This window comes from Eurosta solidaginis, chromosome 1 (genome assembly GCF_040869045.1).
Source record: "Eurosta solidaginis isolate ZX-2024a chromosome 1, ASM4086904v1, whole genome shotgun sequence".
Lineage (NCBI taxonomy): Eukaryota > Metazoa > Arthropoda > Insecta > Diptera > Tephritidae > Eurosta > Eurosta solidaginis.
Window position 1 is genome coordinate 152,100,309 of NC_090319.1, and position 23,800 is coordinate 152,124,108.

Here is a 23,800-nt window from a genome sequence, read left to right on the forward strand (position 1 = left end):
GGTCTAGATAGTTGATTCCTCCGTCTTTTTCGGTTTCCATTGTAAATTTTATATTTCCGTGCTGCTTGTTGAGGTACTCCAGTACAAGCTCTTCGTTATTAGTAGTTAAAACGCATATTATGTCATCCACGTATCTAGCATAAAATGACACGCCTAATTTGGACTTCAGCTCCTGTATGTACTTTTCTTCCAGATTTTGCATGAACACTTCCATAAGAATTGCTGATGTGGGGCTTCCCATTCCAAGACCGTTTGTTTGTCTATATATTTTATTGTTGAATTGAAAATAGTTTTGACGTAAAGTGGTTCTTAGCGTATTTGTGATTTGCATACTTTTCACTTTGTTTTTTGTGTTATGAACTATTGTTGAGCTAACTATGTCCAAAGTCTCCGATAGTGGTATAGATGGGTATAAATCTTTTATGTCAAAAGATACCAATTTGCTGTTTCTTGTTAGCTCTACGGTCTCGAGTCTCTCTATTAGTTCTGTTGTGTTAGCTATTGCATATTCGTTCCTTAGCTCCAGAGTATTTATCAATATCGTTTTTAAATATTTGGACAGTTTGTAGCATGGTGCCGATTTAAAATTAATGATGGGCCTCTTTGGCGTGTACGGCTTGTGGATTTAATGGTAGCGCAACCAGTGGAGGAGCCGAAGAGTTCATTTGGACCAATCTATGTGCCATGTTAGAATCTACTATATTTGTTGCATTTTTTATAGCAACTTTGATTTGTTTTTGGTATTCATCTGTGGGATCCTCTCTCATTCTACGACATTTCATTTCCTCTATGAGATCCTCGGTTTTGGATATATATTGCTCTTTTTCGATTAGCACAGTGGTGTTTCCTTTGTCCGCTTTCGTTGTGACAATATTGTTTTTCCTTAGTTTATGCCGTAGATTCTTTATTGTTTTCTCCTCTGTATTCGATTTTTGTCCTTCCTGTGCTTTCACCTCCTTTTTTATGATTTCCCTGCACATGTGTCTTGCGTGCTCCTGTCGACCTCTGTCTTAATGCGGTCGAAACATTCCATTAATGCAGTCGTAGGTAGTTGTTCTGCCAATCTTAAATGGATAGATAATAACTCGGCATTTATCTCATCCTTCTTCGAGTATAAGCTTTCCAACTCATATTTTAAAAAATCCTTTTCCGCTTTTCTAACTGTTTTCCTGCTAGATTTGGTATTTGCCTTTATTGTTATTTTTGCGAATTTTGGAGTAACATTCAATTCCAGGCATTGTTTGTTGAACCAAATGCTCGCCTTTGCTTTATATATTTTCAGTAGGCGTCGCTTGTAAATTGTTAGTAGTCCATTCGCGTTCAAGTTAAAAGCCTGACAAGCAATAACTGACTTATCTTGTTTGGTTGATTTTCCGACAGGGTGGATAAATGATGTATATTGTAACGATTTTCCGTCATCCCTTGTCAAATTTGGTTTTGAGACAAACCGGTTTCAGCGTTGTACCATCATCAGTGTCGATTTTCGTTCTGATCTGCTGTTGTCGTTTGTCCTGTATTTATAGTTCTAGTTATAGTTATCTATGGTCTATTTCCTTAACATTGATCGCGGCAAGGGGGCGGCATATTTAGGTCCGAGACCTAAATATTTCGGCCCACCCTCTTAAATCAATCCGCATACCTGTTTCTGCCTGTAGAGAAATAGTTTAGCTCATATATATATATACACTAACCCAAACACGGCTTTGTGTTTGCCGCTATGAGCTTTTAGCACCGGAGCATTGTTAAGGGGAAACTTAACGAAGGCTCTGGTACTGAGGGTTCAGCGCCTTTTTCTAATTGTTTGACTTTTTTTGGATCACGACCGTCAACGGGAACAGTTCTAGCCATCCAGCGTCAATGTAAGAATACATCAATACTAAACACAATTTAATTGTTATCTGCTTATTTTTAAAATCACTAAGATTACTTTTTGAATATGCATTAATACAAAACACAATTTAATTGTTAAATCTTCATTCTTTAAATCGTTAAGATCACTATTTGAATATATATTTATTAAAATCCAGATTCCGTGTTTTTCATTTTTTTCTTTTCACTGCGTTAAACCTTCCATTGGCGATTACGTGGGAGACTCGAATCTTTCACGTAATCAGTATGTGTTTTTGTTTGAAAAATTTTAAGGTCACTTTATGTTAATTAAAAAGTTGACTTGAATCGCTTTTAAATATTTAGACGGTTCGTAACATGACACCGATCTAAAATTATTGATGGGCCTCATTGGAATGTCCGACTTGTGGATATTTTGTAACAAATTCAGTGGAGGAGCCGAAAGGCTCATTTGAATCAATCTATGTGCCATGTTAGATTTGCTATGTTGCATTTTTTATAACAACTTTGATTTCTTTCTGGTATTCATCCGTGGGATTCTCTCTTATTCTACGTCATTTCATTTCGTCTATTAGTCCTTCGGTTTTGGTTATATATTCCTCTTGTAGATTCTTTATTGTTCTCTCTTTTGCATTACCTTTTTGTCCTTCTTGTGCTTTCGCCTCCTTTTTTATTATTTCCCTGCACATGTGTCTTGGGTGCTCCTCTTCCTCCTGTGCAGTGGCGGATTTAAGGAAAAAGGCCCGGTCGGCATCTACGGGGGCCCACTTTCATAGTGAAAACAATTTACTGTAGTAATCAAAAGTAATTTTAATCATAGATACAAACATAAACAGTCATAATTTGCATGATTCCAATTGTTTAGGCTTCCCAGATAATTAATATTAATAGAATGGTGAACATTTAATTATGTAACCTTGAATACACGCCTAGCTTTACGTTCAGCAAATAATTCCATTGCAATCTAAATTGATCAACGTCGCTACTGATCTTTCTATGTAGAGAATACAAAAATTGTTCAGTGTATCCTCAGCTACAGAAGCTCGGCGATATTTTTTAACAATTTTCAACGAACTCATGACTCGTTAGGCACTAGCTGAACCGATAGGAAAAGTTAAGAACAGTCGAAATAAACTGCAGCATTCAGGAAACTACAAACTCCAAATACTGTAATGGACTGTCGTCATTAAAATCCCGATTTTCTGTAAAATACATGTGACATGTCAGTAAAAGCGACCAGCTCATTTTTCAAATCAGTAGTGAAAAACTCTGAGTACATCTTTGATAAAGTAATAGCACAGATTTTCAAATCATCCTGATCGAGAGTTTTGAAAGTTTCAGGCATCAAAAAACCGAAAACGCCGTTTATTTCGGTAGTAATTGTGTCGAAAACTTCATTGCCATTCGATGTTTTCCATGAGATTCTAATGCTGAATCAACAGTCTTCTCATCAAACAATTTCTTGACTTCACGTTTTCTGATAATGGGAAAACCAGCACTTTCCCCATTTCTAGCCATTTGTGCCTAGCTTTCAGCACGAAATTTTCATACGTTCGTTCGTCTTTCAGATCTCTCAATTTTTTAAGTTCCTTTTTTATACTCAGCGTGCTTTGCACACAGAGTATATTAACTTTGATTGGATAACGGTTGGTTGTACAGGTATAAAGGAATCGAGATAGATATAGACTTCCATATATGAAAATCATCAGTATCGAAACAAAATTTGATTGGGCCATGTCCGTCCGTCCGTCCGTCCGCCCATTAACACGATAACTTGAGTAAATATTGAGATATCTCCACCAAATTTGGTACAAGAGCTTATCTGTACCCAGAATAGATTGCTATTGAAAATGAGCGAAATCGGATGATAACCACGCCCACTTTATACATATATATATTTTGGAAAAACACAAAAACCCTGATTATTTAGTAAATAATACAACTAGAATGTTGAAATTTGACATGTGGACTGATATTGAGACTCTTGGCACCGCCCACTTGTGATAAAATCAATTTCACAAATATTGTTAATCATAAATCAAAAATCGTTAGACCTATCGTAACAAAATTCGGCAGAGAGGTTACCTTTACTATAAGGAATGTTTTGAAGAAAAATTAACGAAATCGGTTAAGGGCCACTTCTATATAAAAGATTTTTAAAATGGTCCTGGACGAAAATAATAAGCTATATATTTGCAAAAAAGAGCTTTATATCAATGGTATTTCATTTCCCAAGTGGATTTATAACAATAAATAGAAAAAACTTCAAATTTTAAAAAATGAGCGTGGCACCGCCCTTTTATGACAAAGCAATTTTCTATGTTTAGGGAGCCATAACTCGAAGAAAATTAACGGATCGTAATAAAATTGGATACGCAAATTTTCCCTATAGCAGAAAATATGTCTAGAAAAAATGGACGAAATCGTTAAAGACCACGCCAAAATTTATATAAAAGATTTTTAAAAGGGTCGTAGACGAAAATAATAAGCTATATCTTAGCGAAAAATAGCCCTGTATCAATAGAATTTTACTTTCTAAATTGAGCTATAACATTAAATTGGAAAACACGAAATTTTTTGAAAAAGGGTGTGGCACCGCCCCTTTTATGACTAAGCAAGTTTCTCTGTTTCGGGAGCCATAGCTCGAAGAAAAATTAACATATAGTAATGAAAATGTGTACACATATTTTCCTTATAGCAGAAAATATTTCCAGTAAGAAGGGACGGGATCGATTAAAGACCACGGCAACTTAGATATAAAACAAGTTTAAAAGGGTCGTAGACTAGAATAAGCTACAACTTAGCAAAAAATAGTTTTGAATCAATGATATTTCACTTATCAAATTTTATTGTAAGAGGAAATGGGGAGAAATTTTTTTTAAACGAGCGGTGCCACGTGTTATGTAGAAAAGTAATTTATCTGAAATGGAATGTACAATTGAAGCTCACGCTGAGTATATAATGTTCGGTTACACCCGAACTAAGACACCTTACTTGTTTTAATTGAATTTGGGCAGAATTGATTGTACTAATAACTGAATGCCACCATATCAAGTTTGGTAAAAACAACCACTTCATCGAGGACAATAACGATTGAGCTTTGATGATATCTTCCCCAGATGCTCCGACTCTTGAAATTTCATTATCCAGGCCGTTAACGATACATTCAAAATTTTGTATTATCGCTTCCACAGCTTTAATTTGAGATGCACAACGTGTTGTACTCAATCCATTAACATGTTGTATCCTTTCACAAATGACAGATTCCTCACCAATGTGATCATAAGATGCGTCCTCTCCAGATTTATTAGTCACACCAAATATTTCTTTCTTCAATTCTTTTAGAAGCTTGATGCCAAAATCGTCAGAGGTTCGTGACGAGCCTTCGCTCTCTTTCAAAATTTATACCCATCGTCGATGTGAGTGAGCGAAATATACAAAAATACTTTCAATTGTGGCGAAGGAAACTTTGTTTGAGGAACTTGCATTTTTTTCTGCTGCATGAATCAAAACCAAGTTCATTTGACAGTTTCCTGTTGCTAACATCTCAAGCAATTCAAAAGTAATCGTTTTACTGAAATATTTTACGCGCTCGGAAGATTCAATATGCGCTTTCAAGATTGGGTTATGACTAGAAATTCCCATCTTCCGATAAGTTCTCTCTATGACCTCATAAGGCAACTCCTAAACCAGATAAGGTTCTGACAGTATCCAAAAAATGTTAAGAACCCTGCGCCATTTTTTTGCTTCTTTGATAATTTGTTTATCAAGTTGGCGCCGAATATGTAACTTTTTACGAAAGATGTGCTTTGCTTTGACCGTGCGCTATAGCAGATGTTGACAAATGTTTCCAATCTGTGTATTCGGTGTACCATGCACTTGATTTAGTGGATTCATCTACAAATAACCAACAACAATAGCAGTAAGCGTAATTTTTTGTCCCAGAATATGATAACCATTTACCTCGGTCATTGTTCATAAGAGGCTTTTCATTATTCATTTAATAAAATGAGGTGTTAAATCAACGATTATCACTAGATTTTCGATATTTTTTGTCGGGCATGTCAAACTTGGCTGGTTGACACGGACCAGCTAATGATAGGCCTGCAATAAACTTTTTATCTAATAAATTGTTATCATAAAGACCTTTGTCAGTTTTGAATGGTAGTAAAATGTTTGGCAGTTATTTTTGTTTCTCCATATCACTATCTGCTGGTATTTCCTCCGTTCCAACAATTAAAGATGTAGAATTTTCACATTTATCATATAGCGATTGGTCATTTGTATTGAATGAATTATCTGATCCTGCTTGAAAGAACCACAATTCACTGCTACATGAACTCACGGTATTTGTTTCTTTTAGCTTACATAAAATAAAAATAAATGTAAGGCGCGATAACCTTTTAGGCCGAGCTTCTATTCCAATTTGCGTCGTGCTGCTCTTGATTTTCCCAACAAATTGGCCGGACGGGGCCTACATGTTTTATGCTGACTCCGAAGGGCATCTGCAAGGCAGATGAGTTTTCTCTGAGAGCTTTTCATGGCAGAAATACTCTCCGAGCGCTTGCAAAACCCTTCCGAGGAGCGACCCCGCTTAGAAAAATTCTCTTTTAATTGAAAAACCTTATTTCTAAAATTTTGATGTTGCTTTGCCCGGGGTGTGAACCCACGACATACGTTGTGGTAGGCGGAGCACGCTACCTTCACACCACGGTGGCAGGGTTTCGAATCCGAAGTGGAAAACCCGAAACTTTTCCAGATATCCACAAAAAATGAAAAATGACCCCGGGTCCATCCAAAACAGGGGGCCGGATCCATAGTGTTTCTGCGTCGAACAACTATCCGCATAACACTTTTACCCACAATTTTTTTAGTATATACCACAACCACATGAAAACTTGCACTCGAGAACTATCAGGTATATCGGGTTTAGGATTCGAGATCTTGGAGCCGAAACACGTCTCTGGGTACCACTTCCGGATTTTAAGCAAATTTTTTAGCAGTTGTAAGTCAAAGGAAACAAATACAAACATCAGTTATAATAGATTTGTGAATAAATGTACTTGAAAAAGTATCTTCCCAGCAAAAATCTAGTGACTGAAAATGGCGACCAACAACAAAATATCCCACATTGTTCGACAATTGTTAGTATGTCAGAATGAGATGGCCTAATTGAAATGTCCGATCCATATATGCTTGCCTTTTCTTACATGCAATGTACCCTCAAATACGTCACAAAAATTTTCCGTGAATCCGCCATTTGTTGTTTTCAGCTTGAAACCACAAGCGCAGCAACAGCAGAGTAATAAAAATTTATTTACAAATAATTTCGGATATAATAAAAACTAAATTTAAATTAAGTGTTTTGTGCGCTACGGTATTTGCATTTTATATTAATAATATATTTATATTTTCCACAAAGGAACCAAAATCAAGTAAGTTTTAATGCGATATGGGAAAAGCCATTTTATGGGAAATCTAACATCATTTTCCCATATCGCTACACATCCATTCATTCATTTTCATTACTGGTGCTACAAAATCTGCATCGTTCAATCTGTTATATTGTAGGATTTGCTTTAATATAATTTGAATTAATAAAAAACTATTATTTACAGGATAAAATTTGTCCCCATTATCGCCAGAGGTAATTTCGCGTCAGGCAACAACCAATATTGGCAGGATTTGACACGGTAAGTCCACTGTTGTGAAAGCTATTTCCGGAGTTCAAACGAAAAGCCATTTTTTATGCAATGCCACAACAGCAGCAGTAAAAACCTATCTGTCAATGCCACAACAGTCGGACTATCCACCACAACCTGGTCCATCTGGTTGCCCTCCACAACCTCAACATCCAGGCTATCCTCTACAACAACCAAGTGCACCAGGTGGTTACATGGGTCAAATGATGCCACCAACACAACCTGGACAGACTCCAATGCCCAGTCAGCCACCCATGCCGGGTCAACCCCCAATAACCGGACGACATGGTTATAATGTATGCTAATACAACTAATATATTTCAAATATTACGGTGATTATTTTTGTATTATTTTCTTTAGAAATCACCTGCACCTTGTACTGGTATATATCAGCAGCCGCAACAGTAGCCCAACGCCGTTTAGATCCCGATCAGATGCCTAATCCGATAAGCGATATCGTTGAAAATCAAAATAGCGCTGGTGGTGCTTTTATTACTAATGAACAGGTGACATTGGTGACCACAAAATATGTGGTACAAGATCAGGGTAACTCCTCTCCACGTTACGTATTGATATTCGAAATGAATTTTTTGTTTGGTAATTACATTGATCTTTCTCGTTTGCAGGCTTTTTTTTATTGCATACCTGAAACAGCTGATTTATTAAAAACAACAGCTTTGTCCTTTACACTTACCGTCTCACCAATGGCACGCACGGTTGAGGGTGAATATGAGCCACCCATTGTAAATTTTGGTGAAATGGGTCCAATTAGATGTAATCGTTGTAAGGCTAATATGCAATTTGTAGATGCTTGTCGTCGTTTCCAATGTCTAATGTGTAAAGTAACAACAGATGTTAAAAAACTCTTTCACTTTTACTTGTGTTCATTGATCCATATTTTTTCTCATCAGTGCCAACTGAATATTTCCAACATTTGCGCCACACCAGACAGCGTGTCAATAAATATGAACGTCCTGAACTTGTATTGGGTACATGCGTTTTTGTGGAAAAATATTTGGGTACCGATAGCTCTCAAGGTAGAACCTCAACTCATATCCAACATCAATGCCTAGCATTCAATTGTGGACGCTGTACGCACTACATTGGGTTCACACAGTATGGACAAATATATTGTTGATTCCAGTGGTAGGGCCACAATTTCAAATGATGGGGCAACCATTATGAAACTATTGGATATTGTGCATCCAGCCGTAAAACTCCAGTCCACATCGCCAAATCTCAAAATGCTGAGGTAAGTTTTTTGTTATATTAGAATGTGTAGAATAAAAATGTTTCTCTTATCAGGTCGGCGATGGCACCACTTCAGTAGTACTTTAAGCATGTGAAATCTTAAAACAAGTTAAACCATATGTTGAGGAAGGCGTGCATGCACGTATCATCATTACAGCTAGACGCAAAGCATGACCAAAATATGACATGGCTGAACATGTTGAAGCGTCAATCAAAGGAACAACAACGTGATTTATTGGAAAAATGCGCTGCCACAGCAATGTCCTCCAAACTTATTCATCAACAAAAAGATTTCTTTTCTAGAATGGTTGTGGACGCTGTACTTTTCTTTTGTGGATCCAACGTCATACAAAAAATATAAAATCGCAATTTTAAATATAGAATTGGAATTCAAGGCTGAGCGTGACAATGCTGAAGTACGTATTGATAATGTTCAAGAGTATCAGAAAATTGTTGATGCTGAATGGCGTATTCTGTACAATAAACTAGCCAAGTACGACGCCAATGTTGTGTTATCCAAACTACCAATTGGTGATGTCGGTACACAGTATTTTGCAGATCGTGAAATGTTCCGTTAGTGTACCAGAAGAAGATTGGAAACGTGCAATGAAAGCTTGTGGTGGTGCTGTTATAACTACAGCTAATGATATTAATTCAAGTGTTTTGGGTCAATGTGGTGAACATTTCAACATTTTCCAAGGTTTGATAGTGTTAATTTTATTTTTATAGTTTATAATTATTTAAGGGTTGCGTTAATGCTAGAACATGTACATTGATTTTACGTGGCAGTGCCGAACAATTTTTGGAAGAAAATGAGCTTTGTTACATGATGGTGCAATGATTGTGCAGCGTAAAATTAAACATGATTCTATTGTTGCTGGTAAGTCAAAATACAACTTGAAAAAAATTTCTAATCTTAAATTGTTAAGTAATATTATGAAAAGATTGTGTCCAACTACGGAAGAAAAAACTATAAAATTTTGTGTCAGTGAAATGATTATTATTGCTTTTGTTTGTTAGTTTTGAGGCATCGCCTTGGAGTGCTTTCTGATGTTGTAGTTGTAGCAGTGCTTCGCCCCATCCAATAGGTCTTACCAATCGCAAATTGTCATCAATGTCCTCCAACGGGAGTCCGAGTAAACTTGCTGTTTCAACAGGGGTGGACTATAAAGAGAATGTTGTTAGAGGAGTTGGTTCCACATTACAATTGAAGAGATGGTTGGTGTCATGTGGGGACACATTGCAAGCAGGAACATTTTGGATGTCGGGGTTGATTCTGGATAGGTAAGAGTTTAACCTGTTACAGTATCCAGATAGAAGTTGGACTAGAATGACTCGCGTTTCCCTAGGGAGCCTGCGTTCCTGTTCTGCAATTTTAGGGTATTGTTCTTTGAGTACTGAATTCACCGGGCAATTTCATGACATAGAGGTCCGACGCCTATTTATGGAGTTCACCAAGGACCTGCTTATGTTTTTTGGCTTCACATGGCTTTGTTCTCAGGTGCCTTATTTCCTCATAGTGCTTACGGGGGTGACTCCTTAAGACCCTGGGCGGTGTTGGCTCATCAATCAGATGTCTGTTGGGATGCTCAGGTTCCTGGGTATTCAACAGAAACTTTTCGGTTAGAATTTCATTTCTTTCACTTATGGGGAGTATTCTCTCATTATGTAGATGGTGCTCTGGGGACATAAGGAGACAACTTGGCGACCATATGGTGTAGGAAACAATAGTGACTCCTTCTGGTGGTGAAGATAGCTATTGATATGTGCAATTTAAACAGAAGTGGGGTTATGAAACCGGTTTGAATGTGAGTTTTTTTGAAGTTATTGCAAAAAGCGTTGAGGATTTTTAATATCTTACGAGGTACATTTGTAAATGTTTCTGAGAATGAAGAATGAGACCTATTCAAACTCAATTTTCACCAGGACAATGCCGCTGAGACTTTGCTATACTTTAACATACAATACATCGAATTTGTACAACAAACGAACAACACACACTGAAATAATCTTGGTTAAAAAGTATCTAAGAATCTAATAAATCTAAGTTTTTTCCTACGTTACTAATCTAAGCTTTTTATGCTCTAATTAAAATAATATTCAACAATCTCGTAAAGTTTGCAAAGAATTTTAAAGCAATTTAATTGCAACGAATTTGTCAATAATTTTTAACCAAAATTGATAAACTAGATGTATAACAAAGAAGTATTTTGAATATAAATATTTGTGATGAAATAATATATTGTTAAATTTTTGAGCTGAAAGCCAATTTAAATAAAAACACAACTTTTTATATTATAGTTGTATAATTTATTTTTGTCGATATTTCGGCTTTATTCTAAAGCCATCTTCGGGATCATATAAATATGTTCGATCGACTTTTTATATGATCCCGAAGATGGCTTTAGAATAAAGCCGAAATATCGTCAAAAATAAATTATACAACTATAATACAAAAAGTTGTGTTTTTATTTAAATTGGCCTTCAGCTCAAAAATTTAACAATATATTATTTAATATAAAGGCTATTAATTCTTATCAAAATATTTGTGATGAACTTAACTGAAATAATTCTAAGTTTTTTCCTACGTTACTATTCTAAGCTTTTAATGCTCTAATTAAAATAATATTCAACAATCTCGTAAAGTTTCCAAATATTTTTAAAGCAATTTAATTGCAACGAATTTGTCAATAATTTGTAACCAAAATTTATAAAAGAGATGTTAACAAAAAAATATTTTGAATATAAGTAATTGCTTATGAATATAACTGACAGTACCAATAACATCAACTAAATGGTCCTTATAAATATTGTAATCACATAATTCAAAACAAAAAATTACTATGAGTACCTACGTTTATTATTGCAAAATCACGAAGAAAGAAAATTGCATGAAGTACCCTCAATCTAAAATTATTCCACTGAATGTATATATCGCATTTTAGACTAAAAAATGTGAAAACTTAAAAAAAATTAAATCGGTATTTAAGTGTAAATCGATCCATGAAAGCATCGTAAAATAACTTATGTTTATTTTGGTAGTTAACGTTATCGTTTAGCCTGGTTTTGTTAAGAATTTTGTTATATTTGTGGTATAAATCAACATTCAACACAAAGCTTCTCTGATTATGAGTTGCAATACTTTTTGGTTTAGGTTGCGATATGTAAAATTACATATTTTTGTACACAGTTCTAAAATGTAAAGGAAAAAATTTATATTTGTCTATTAATGAAATTATTAAAAAGATATTGTTATATTATGATATAGAGAAGCGCCAACACGAATGCAAGTGGTTTCAAACTTCTGGTAGGCAATTCACCACTTTAACTGTCAGAAAAAATGTTAAATTGTTCATTTTATGTAAACAAATTTTGAAAGTTGCAATTGAAGTTGTGAAAGCTCGGGAATTTCAATTGAAGTTCAAAAAATTGCAATTGAAGTTCACAATGTTCAATAGAAGTTCAGTAAATTATAATTGAAGCTCAGGAATTTCAACTGCAGTTCAGCAAATTACAACTGAAGTTCCGAAAACTACAAGTTCAATTATAATTTTCTGAACTGCAAACAGAAATTCTGAACTTCAATTTTAATTTTCTGAACTACAAATAGAAATTCTGAGCTTGAATTTAAATTTTCTGAACTCGAGTTGAAATTTTTGAACTTCAGTTGTAACTTTCGAAACTTAATTGCAGCTTTCTGAACTAAAATAAGAAAGGTATAGTATTAAAATTGGAGAATTACAAGTCAACTTACTCAAATTGTGAATTGCCTACTCGCGATTTGATGGTCTACTGCAACGAATAGTTCTGTTAGTTCTTCCCTTTTGTTTTCTGTATCATTAATTAATTTATTTAAGTTTCATACAATCGCATACAATAAAATTTGTATTTATGGCTCACCAACAAGACTGAAAAACTATTCCTTCCTTAAGACTTATAGTTAATAATTTATAACTATTATAAATAATGTAATATATTATAAAAATGTTGAATAAAAGAAATGTTAATGGATTTGAATTAAAGAAATGTTTTATTTATATAGCAGTATAATCCAAGTAAAAAAACGGTCATAATACTAGTGAAAAGGCGGTCATATTAACGTAAAAATACTATAAAAATACTCGTAAAGTTACAGGTATATAACCAAGGAGGATAAATATAATAAGAGCCGTCACTCGTTACTTTTTAGGCATTTACTCGATGTAAACTGTGAGGTAGTCGCTACTTTTGTTTTATGAGGGACATTTTTGAATTGCCTTCCATTTATCCATGCGGTGTTGTCACTTTATGCAAACGTGTTTTTTGGAAAGAGAATTTAATAATTAATTAAATACAGTCGGAAAAATAAACACAAATGCCCCATGAAAATGTATAGAAGACATTTATAAACATCTCACCCAAAAAAAAAGTAGCGACTACCTCATAGTTTACGTCGAGTAAATGCCTAAAAATAACGAGTGACGGCTCTTATTATATTTATCCTCTTTGATATAACTTAAAAAATGACTGCCATAACGTGAATGTAAGAACAGTACAGCACTATAGTTTGTTTACATTTCGATAACCTAATACCGCATATGTGTGAGCAGTATGGACAATCACATAAATAGGTACGACGGAATGGACTGGTCACAAAAGGGCCCGACGCCCTGTACTAATGCTACTTAACGATTTACGTGTTCCATCGACACAGATATTAGTCATTTTACTGATCAATTTACGGGTACATTTTTGCTGGGTTCTTTATTTGTAAAGTTACACCAAAGAGGATTAATACAATAAGAGCCGTCACTCGTTATTTTGTGGCGAGTATCTCGCTGGAAATTGAAAAAATTGATGCCGAATGTTTTCTGAGAGGGACATTTTTAATTGTCTCGCATTTATCCATGCCGTGTAGGCCCCTTGTGCAACTGTGATTTTTGGAAAGAGAATTAAATAAATTAATTAAATACAGTCGAAAAATAAACACAAATACCCCACGAAAATGTATAGAAGACATTTATAAACATCTCGCCCCAAAAAAAAGTAGCGACTACCTCTCAGTATACATCGAGTAAATGCCAAAAAAATAACGAGTGACGGCTCTTATTGTATTTATCCTCTTTGGTTACAGTATCTAAATTAGTGGTGATGGCAAATCGACCGAGCTTAAATTGTTTTGGATCATTTCGTCTTATTTCTAACTTTCGCTTCTCTCTAATTTTTCGTTTTTCATATCCACTTCTGACTTCATTCGTGTTATCCATTATCTAAATCTGAAATATAAAATTATATATTCCAGATAGGTTTAAGGAAAGAAACATAATAAACTATACTGTTGCAAATGTTATCAAGATTCGTAACATGCCAACCTAATAAAACAGCACTGCGTTTTTTTAGCGCACGCAAACAACCGGCGTTTTTTGCTCTAAAAATTCAATTTGGGTTGCTCTCATACAAGTTGTATGTGCATGAGACATTTTTGACAGAAAATGACTTGCGTGCGTTTATATTAGGTTGGCATGTAACATCACTATTCAACTATCGCCAGACAACAACAAAACTACATAAGCGCGAGACAATCAAAATCTATACATACACACGTACCTAGAAACAATCACTATATTGACAAAACATACGCGCGCATATAAATAACATGAGAAAGAAGAGAATAAGCAATAACTAAATACTATTCTTCACAAATATTTTGCACATAGCAAATACAACAACGTTATCAGCGAATCTGGAACTTTTTAGTAATAACAGAATTAGGCATCCTCTGGTGGTAATGATCCCGAGCCAAATAAACAATTTTGCATGTAAACGCAACAGCAACGATTTGAGCCAGATAGATCCACATATGCCATTTTCCAGTGAGTTTTACAGCTCCGGCTCACGCTCAATCCTCACGGGAATGCTCTGGATCATTGAGAGACTTGAGAAGCAGGTGTCGTGAAGTTTGCGCACACGTGAAATGTGATAGGCAGATGTCGCCGCTGTTTTTCATTTAACTCGTACGGCGAAAAGCTAAGCAGCGACATCTATTTTTGAAAAAGTTGGTTTATTAAAGGCAGCGTTGCCAAACTAAAGACAAGTAACTAACAAATCAGCTGGATCACAAATTGAACCAGACTTCTCTCTGGATTTATCTGGCTCAAATCGTTGTTGTTGCATTTACATGCAAAATTATTTATCTGGCTCAGGCTCTTTGCCACCGGATGATGGCTATTATTCAAATTATTTTTTATGGCCAATTCATTTCATAGTAAAATTAATAAGTAAGCCTAAGGGCCCTCAACGGGAGGTTGAGAAAAGGTAATTTTACTATGAAACTTTTATGTAGACAAAACAACGAAAATAATTCTGGAAAGAAGTTGAAGTTAATAATTATAAAGCTAATCATATACAAATTATCCATGGAGATTAACCTCATTACATGGAGAGGAAAGGTTGAAGACCTATTTGGCCTAATTCTGTGGAGGGCCAGTCGGCAATGTCCCATTTGCCGCCCGTTAAATCCGCCACTGCTCCTGTGGTATCAATGATATTGCGATCTCCGCATCTACAATCGCCTGCTCCGCTTTTCTTATTTTATTTTGGTCCATGATATTGTATTTCAGAGCCTTTTCGATTTGTGCTTCTTCTTTGGTAATGGCGACTGTTGTGAGGTTAACGAACTAGTCATGAAACTAGTTTGTTTGTTGGTTTTGGTTTTACTCTCGTCGTCCTGCCAGCTTATCCAACTTCCGGTTCAGCGACCTGTAATTTTGTTATAGTTCCCGATCGACTTCTGTTTTTATGCGGTCGAAGCATTCCACTAATGCAGTCGTAGGTAGTTGTTCTGCCAATCTTAAATAGATATATAGTAATTCGGCATTTATCCCATCTTTCTTGGAATATAAGCTTTCCAGCTCATATTTTAAGAAGTCTTTTTCCGCTTGGTACATAGACCTCAAAGAATACCTCTAACACAAAAAGCATATAACAGAAAGCTTGAAGTGATATACATATAACATTGCTATTAACAATGGATAAAAAACACTGGTAGGAAAGGAAAATAATAACACTTGGACGACTATGACATATGTTGGAACAGCAACATATAAATTAGCAAACTTATTTAAAAAATACAACATTAATACAGCGTTCAAATCATCGAAAAATCTAGGGTGTAAACTAAGAACTAACACTAACTCAGGGGATCTGTTTAGCAGCCACGGCGTATACAAGCTAACCTGCGGATGCCAACACAGTTACATAGGACAAACAGGACGGCAAATAAGAACGAGGTTCAGAGAATACATTAGAGATTACAACAACAAAAAATCCAAACATTATAACAGAGTCCAACTTCTCGAATCACATTGTCGAAAAAGAATGTTCCCCAACAAACATCGATAAAACAGTCAGGGTCCTTCACCTACAAGCAAAAGGCCGACGTCTAAACATACTCGAAAACATGCAAATCTACAAACAGAAAAAAGTCGACGGTAGAATAATAAACGAACAGATAAACATAATTACTGACACAATATTTGAGCCTTTATAACTTATTTACAAGAAACAAAGTAATCAAACAGGTACAACAAACAAACACACAACAACAAATAAACACAAAACAATAAACGCAACAAACCCACAAAGAAGGTCAAACGATTAGAATTACTGACTTTTACCTGCCACAGTTAGCTACATAAATCGATCAGTAAAAGCCACCCTCGGTTCTGAATAAACATACAGCACATACACTTAATATACACAGACATCCATTTTGACAATACCTGCTCCTGCACTTGCGAACTATTAATACAAAGACAAAGGACAACAAATAGATCAGAAAGAATTGAGGCGCTTGCTGGACCATCCATCTCCGGGGATGCGTATATCAGATTCAAAGTCCCTCTAAATAGGATAGAGAAGTGAGGAACCTTTAGAAGCCCTAGGTCAACGAAGTGCCAATCTGGAGGAACTGGAAGCGTCCAATGATTTCCTATCAAAAACGCTTTTGACTGCTTATAACAGAGTTTGCCCTCTAAGATTATTCAGAGGAATAGGAAAGCCGCTGAGATTTCTTAGAAGACAGGTAAGAGTAATGTTTAAGCTGGCAAAAGCAGCGGAAAGCGAAATTTTCAGTATAGAGGGTCTTATTGAAAAATTGCTGTGCGGACATCGAATGCTCCATCGAAACAGTGCGGTTGATGAAAGTGCTAGAAAGGGGAAACAAAGTACAGAGACTAACAAGTGAGGAGTAACTAGGGGTGCTTTTCGCCACATATTTCTCATCGAGAGGTGCTTCAGAAGAGCTAGCAGTCAGCACTTTTCTTTACAAGTTTAAATTGGTGGGCCAGCCATGCTACACATTTCGAAACCGGGATCTATCACTGATTGACAGAAGCAGTGTCCAGTCAGAATACCCGTCACGAGTATACAGTCCTCGCTTTTTAATGATAGGAGTAAATTTGTTAAACTAAGATAGTAAGACCTACACATGATTTTGCAGCCGCGGGCATGGATCTACGCCTTTCCCGTTTCGTCCATCATGTGAACCTCTCGCTTTCTGTTAATCTCGGCCAATCTAATTTGGGACATCTACGGAGCAAGCTTCGAGGGATGCGCCATTATTGGCTAGTTCGTCCGCTTTTCATTCCCATCTATTCCCATATCCCCTGGGAGCCAATATAGTTGTATGCTTCTCCCCGTGCCGATTCTTTCCAGGGATTGTTTACACTTATAGATGCTGCGCATCTATTGCGTTCATTTCGGCTATCAATATAAAAGTTGACGCGGCTGCAGCTTGAGTTATTTTGTTCCAGTCTTTTCACTGCTTTGGTTGCGGCTACTACTGCCGCCGGGAAAACCTTACAGTTTTCTGGCAGCTTGTAGAATTTGTTTATATCCGGATCAGCACAATATACCGCGGACTCCACTCCTTTAACTACTTTGGAACCAACGGTGTCCGCCATATGGGCACCCTTGTGCCCCCTTGCGCCAACCATCCATCTCTATTGTGGCTCTAAGGGACCCTCCGAAGTGCGGATACGGAATCAAGTAGTCGGTTCGCCCTGTAATTGATGACGCCATACTGCTATGGACGTAAGGTCTGCTCTCAAGCTGCACCGAGGAACTGAGCCCCGCTACAGTTGTTAACGCTATGTTCTTTGCCACCACGTCTACAGGTGGAATGTGTAGAATGGCATACAGAGCAGAGGTCGGGATTGTTTTCAGGGCATTGACAACCTACACACCCCTCTAATTTTTTGAGCTAAGTTCATCTTTCTGTGTCTGTTCGCCAAAGAAGGACCCCATAGTAAAGGATAGGCTTTACAATCGCTGTAAAAACTTAACGAGAGAGAGAGGGAGAGAAACTTACTATTAGAATGATTCCTAGATGTTTTGGTCAAGATTTCCCCTGCAGTGCACTTCTCCTAGCTTAGGCCTGATCCTATTTGGGAGCTTGTATTCTTCGTAGACAATACCATATCGGTCTGCTCTGCGTTGGCTGTCAACCCGACATTAGACGCTCAGATGTGTATATCCCGAAGTTCCAGATCCATCAATTAGCTAATCGTTGGAAGGCACTTTCCACTTGTAACATTGCAACGTGCATGAGAATTTGGTTGATGACCAGCGTCAACAGCGGAGGTGACCACGCCCCACATAGTGGCGTGACCCTGTCCACCGTTTTCGTTCTTTCAATAGGGATTCCATTGTAAAGCAATCTTCCTGCAATCTAACATGCACCCGATCCACCTGGTTATGGCTGGATGTACTTCAATGTACTTAAGACCAGCCATGATCGCCCGTTTAGAGGCATTGTTGAAAGCCCAAAAATCTCTTAGAAAACTCTTTAGGCATACTCCTTATTTTCCAGAGCTTTCTCCACGTTTATTACAACCCTATGCAGTGCAAGCATTTTACGTTGTGAAGAGCAGATTTTCAACCACTTTGGACTTTATGTGTGTACATATCTATCAGCCTCTCAATGTTTTGAGCAGAAATGATGTTAAGCTTATGGGCCTGAAGTCTCCATATCACCAATCTTCCTCGCCTTTGGTGGGAAAGCTACGCGAGAAGTTTCCAAGAGAGCGGTTCATGATTCTATCTTGGTATCGGTCAACAAACCGTGCACTATCGGCTCCGTGATCGAAGTTAAATTGCTGTCTGCTAAGGAAATGTGTGTCCAAGAGCACCACAAGAAAGTCATCACTATTACGTAACCATTCCCCGTTTTTTCTTAATTAGTCCCTGGACCATGTTTCCCCCTGGACCATGTTTTCCTCAATCGTTCTGTTTAGTTGGAGCGCTCAATGTCCGATTAGAAATTTGTTTATGAGACTCTCTTCGCCCTGAAATTTTCACGCTTGTGGATCCTCAACAGATCCCTATATTCGCCCCGGCACGCTTCGGCCTTTGTAAGCATAAATATTTCTTTTACTTGTCGTCTAAGAAGACTCAACTCATTGTCCGCCACAGTGGCTTTGCTTCCCCTCTAAATTATCTTAGAGGGGAAGCTCTAGTATACGCAGTATTAGCGTCTTTGTTAGGAAGTCGTTGGACTCCTCCAGTTCTTTCACATTGACAACCTCTTTGGACTGTTGCAGTTTTTTTCTACGTATTTCTGGAATTTCGGCCAGTTATTTGGCATAGGGTTTCCAAAGACTCCTTTCTTTTCTACCCTTTTTAGGGGGACGCTGATGTACGCATCCAATCATACATACATTACGCATATCAAAATCAAGTTCAGAGCTAAATGTAATATCAAGAAAATTACTGGATATTGAACGAACATATGAAGGGACACCTTTTGGGTATCTCCAAATTCGTTTGCAGGATGTAACAAAAATGCGCCTTTCTCATTGGTATCTCCCCCCCCCACGCATTGTGGTGTGCATTTGTATCCGCGGCTAATATGAGTGTAGCTGTTTTTTTACCATGACTGCTGCTAGCACCCTTCCTTTCGATTCCGCTTAGTAAAAGCCAAATCAGCGAGTGCTGAGCCCAAAAATATTTCCTCCGGATGAGAGCCATGGCTCCTGCATTATCACCACGTCAAACAGGCCTTCCCAAAGAGTTAAGAGGAGTTCGCTCGACGCCATTTTACTGTGCTGGAGGTTTATCTGAAAGACCCGCAGCACCATAGGACTGCTTGTGCCCTTCCAACACCTTCGTCGCGACGTTTACGACCTCCTCTTACCCTATTGGTATAAGGCTTTCGAAGTCCTCCTTGACCCACTTTTCTTTCCGAGGCGTAAGTACTGTGTTCGAGGTCCTTTTATAAAACCCGCAGCATCAATACGCTGTTTGTCCCCCTCTAAAACGCACGGTGGGGTATATGATCAATCTAGCTGGCCAAAACTAAAACAGCAGCTATTTCTGTTTAAAAAGTGGTTTTCGCACTTCATTGTTATGAAAGGAAATATTTGACAGTAAATTCGCGGTGTTCCGCGCAGAATTACTATGGATTGAGCCCCCTGTTTCGGAGGAACCCGAGGGCATTTTTTAGCATTACATGACATATGTATGTCAATATGGGTATTAAACGAAAGGTATTTTACTCCGCATTTCTCTTGACACTTTTAAGTAGGGTTGCCTCTTAGGGTTGCCACCTTACCTCCAAACTACAAATATATGTGTATATAAGTGGTAAACAAGCATACAGTTCACGAAATTACGAGACCTTAGGAGAAATGGGTGAACGAGGAAAACGAGAGTATAAAAGCAGCACAAGCTGAGGCATGACTGAGCAGTTTGATTTAAACACTCTATCAGTTGCGAAGTGAAGTATAATTGTGAAGTATACTTGTACTACGACCAAAGTAAAGACCATTTTGCATTAATGAGTATTGGAGTTATTTACTCAACAGTTTACCGATTCGAACGTTAGCAGAAGATTTCAAATAATTTCCCTAAATTCTTACAATTGGTCGCAGAAGAGGATTGCGAATACAACTTGGACATGGCAAAGTTGAGGGAATTGAAGATCCAGCAACTGAAGGAGGAGATGGAAGCCCGTGGATTGGCTACTACTGGCAATAAATCCCCGCTACAAAAACGACTAAAGGTAGCTATTGGAATCATTGCTGACGAGTATGTGTTTTATTCTGATAGCGACAAGACAACAAAAAAAAGGAAGAAAAAAACGAAACACCGCAGATAGTGACGAGCACAGATTTTAACATGATATTGGGTGCAAAATCTGCACAAACATCGACAATGGTATCTCAGCTGGAGTCACAGGAGGCACGCATTTCAGAAATGTCGTCGCAAATGACATCTCAATTGGAAGAACAGAATATATATATCTCATCTCAACTGGAAGCGTAAGAGGCACGTATATCTGAAATGTCGACACAAATTTCGGAGCAGGTATCATCGCAGCTCTTTGCGAAACTGGACCAGCAGGATGCAAAATTTTACAACTCGAGGACAAAATTAATGCCGAGATAGAAGTGTTGAAAGGTCTTATGCAGCAGTAACAACTAAATCGCCCAGCTATTCCAGCGAGAAATCAGAAGGTAATAATTCCATCTTTTGACGGATCTGTTCCTTTCCAGGTATTTAAGCTTCAATTTGAGAAAACGTCAGCAGTGAACAACTGGAATGCGGAAGATAAAGTTGCTGCACTGTTCGTGGCATTGAAAGAGCCTGCAGCTGAAATCTTACAGACTATTCCAGAGTACGAGCGGAACAGTTATGAAGCATTGATGGCCGCTGTCGAGAGACGTTACGGAAGCGAGCATAGGAAACATACAAAATTGAATTGCAAAACCGGTACCAAAAAGCGAATGAGACTTTGCATGAATTTGCGTCGGATGTTGAAAGATAGGCGCACCTCGCAAATGCAGCCGCACCCGTGGAATACACCGAGAGGGTAAAAATACAGAGCTTTATTAGGGGAATATGGGACGTTGAAACGAAGCGAGCAACATACGCAAATCCAAAGCCAACATTTGCTGAATCAGTATCCCATGACTCCGGAAACAGCATCGCTTCTGTGTAAGCCAGTTTTCACAGCACGCCGTTTGGAAGTAGAAAGGTCAGACTGGGTGAACACAATATTGGAGGCGCTGAAAGGATCGCAAAAGCGGAATAATACAGTAATCTAATGCTTCAAATTCGGGAAGCCTGATCACATTGCACGTCATTGCAGCACCGGCCCTGGTAGTTCCAACTTGGCTGGTCGTAAACGCAAAGCTGGAGGAGATAAGCACGAGCGAGTCAGCTATAAAGATCGAGAACTTGCCCCAGCTATTGAATGTCCTGTGATACCTATCTCGAAAATTGGAAGAAAATCGAGCAGTCTTACCGTCAAAGGAAATGTGGATGGCAAGGAGCGTGTACTGACTGCAGATATGGGCACATCTCATTCCTTAATCCGATCTGATTTGGGCAATAGGAAAGTAAAGCCATTACCTGGATCAAGGTTGCGTACGGTCACTGGCGATTATAATCTAGTCCAAGGAGAAGTGGTATGTGAGGTCTTAATTAGCAAGGTCACGATTCTACAAAAATTCGTTTGTGGCGGAGACCTTTGATGAAGTCATATTGGGAGTGGACTTCTTAGTTGACCATGACATCAGGGTCGACACGCAAAGAAGGAATATGCGCTATAAGAACCAGGATATACCACTTAACTTCAGTTTGGAGAAAGGGCTCAGCAGTAAGCGAGTGCTGGTGGAGGAGATTCAGCAGAGATCACAAAAGTCAAAGAAAGTAAATCGGGTAAATATTGATGGAATGAATGGGTTAAAAAAATCAAAGCCGAAGGTACCCGCGAGAAAAACACTGGCATTGAAAAACTCTAATGGATGCACTAAAACGAACGAAAGAATTTCCCAGTGTATAACTTTTTCACTAATACAGCACTATATGTGTTTATAAAAAGGAGAGGGACGACTTATTATTTATTTTGAATTACTATTTTTATTATTTAAATTCACTGCAATATTTTTTTTTGGTATATAAATATGTATATATAAATTTAGAAATTGCGCGATGGCGGGCGGGCGAAAATACTCCTATTTGCGGGAACGCTGATGGTAGTATACGTGCGTATATGCGGGTAGTTTGAGGACAACTGAATTGAGAGTGAGCGCGGTGTTGGTCGGCAAGCACAGCTGTGCTGCACTTGCGCTTGGCCGCACTGGCCGGGTGTTGCCAGACGGAGGGGGGCGGACTTAGTCCGAAAACTGGATCATGTCTTCAACACCCAGAAAGAATGCAGAGTGGTTTGAAGCCAGGGCGCACTACATTTGTGAAACATCGGAACGATACTGATTATGCGAAGCCTATACGTTAAGCGCAAGCTCTGCGAAGTAGTTCATTGGCCAAACAACAGAGTGCGAGGGAACGGTCCAGGATAATGAGTAGTAGGATGAAGCACAGGCACGAAAAGAACAAAAATTCGGAAGGTTTCTTGGAGGGAGATTTGGTACTTCTATACAACCCTCACCGGCGGAAAGGTGTTCCATCCAAATTTTGTTACAGTTGGAAAGGCCCGTACAAAGTTATGAAGAGGATCAGTGATACCATCTACCGCATACAAACCATTGGGAAACCACGAAATAGAAAGGTGATTCATTTGGAGATGCTAGCAGCGGTTAGATCGAGCGATTTGTCTGATCGGAACGATCAAACTTAGGTGGAGGGAAGTGTGATTAATATTATGATCACTAAGCGATACTACCATCACTAAACCGATACTAAGCAGATCAATCATCATGTACACACATACATACAGGACAGCAGAGAGATACTCACAAACGCATGTCATAATCAGCCGAAGTATTACTCATATGTACACACGCATATGGATTCAAACTACAAATATATATGTATATAACTGGTAAAGAAGCATAAAGTTCACGAAATTACTAGACCTTAGGAGAAATGGGTCAACGAGGAAACCGAGAGTACAAAAGCAGCACAAGGCATGACTGAGCTGTTTGATTTAAACACGCTATCAGTTGCGAAGTGAAGTGTAATTGTGAAGTAACTTGTACTACTCCCAAAGTAATCTA

At 37.8% G+C, this 23,800-nt stretch overlaps 1 protein-coding gene and 1 pseudogene across 24 annotated transcripts in view; one reads left to right on the forward strand and one right to left on the reverse strand.

Annotated features, from left to right (window-relative positions):
• The window catches only part of LOC137236879 (protein eva-1), a 3,007,131-nt gene that overhangs the window by 1,358,255 nt on the left and 1,625,076 nt on the right, over positions 1–23,800 (reverse strand). The gene's annotated exons all lie outside the window — the stretch shown is intronic.
• Positions 8,654–22,315, forward strand: LOC137238665 (T-complex protein 1 subunit eta-like; annotated as a pseudogene).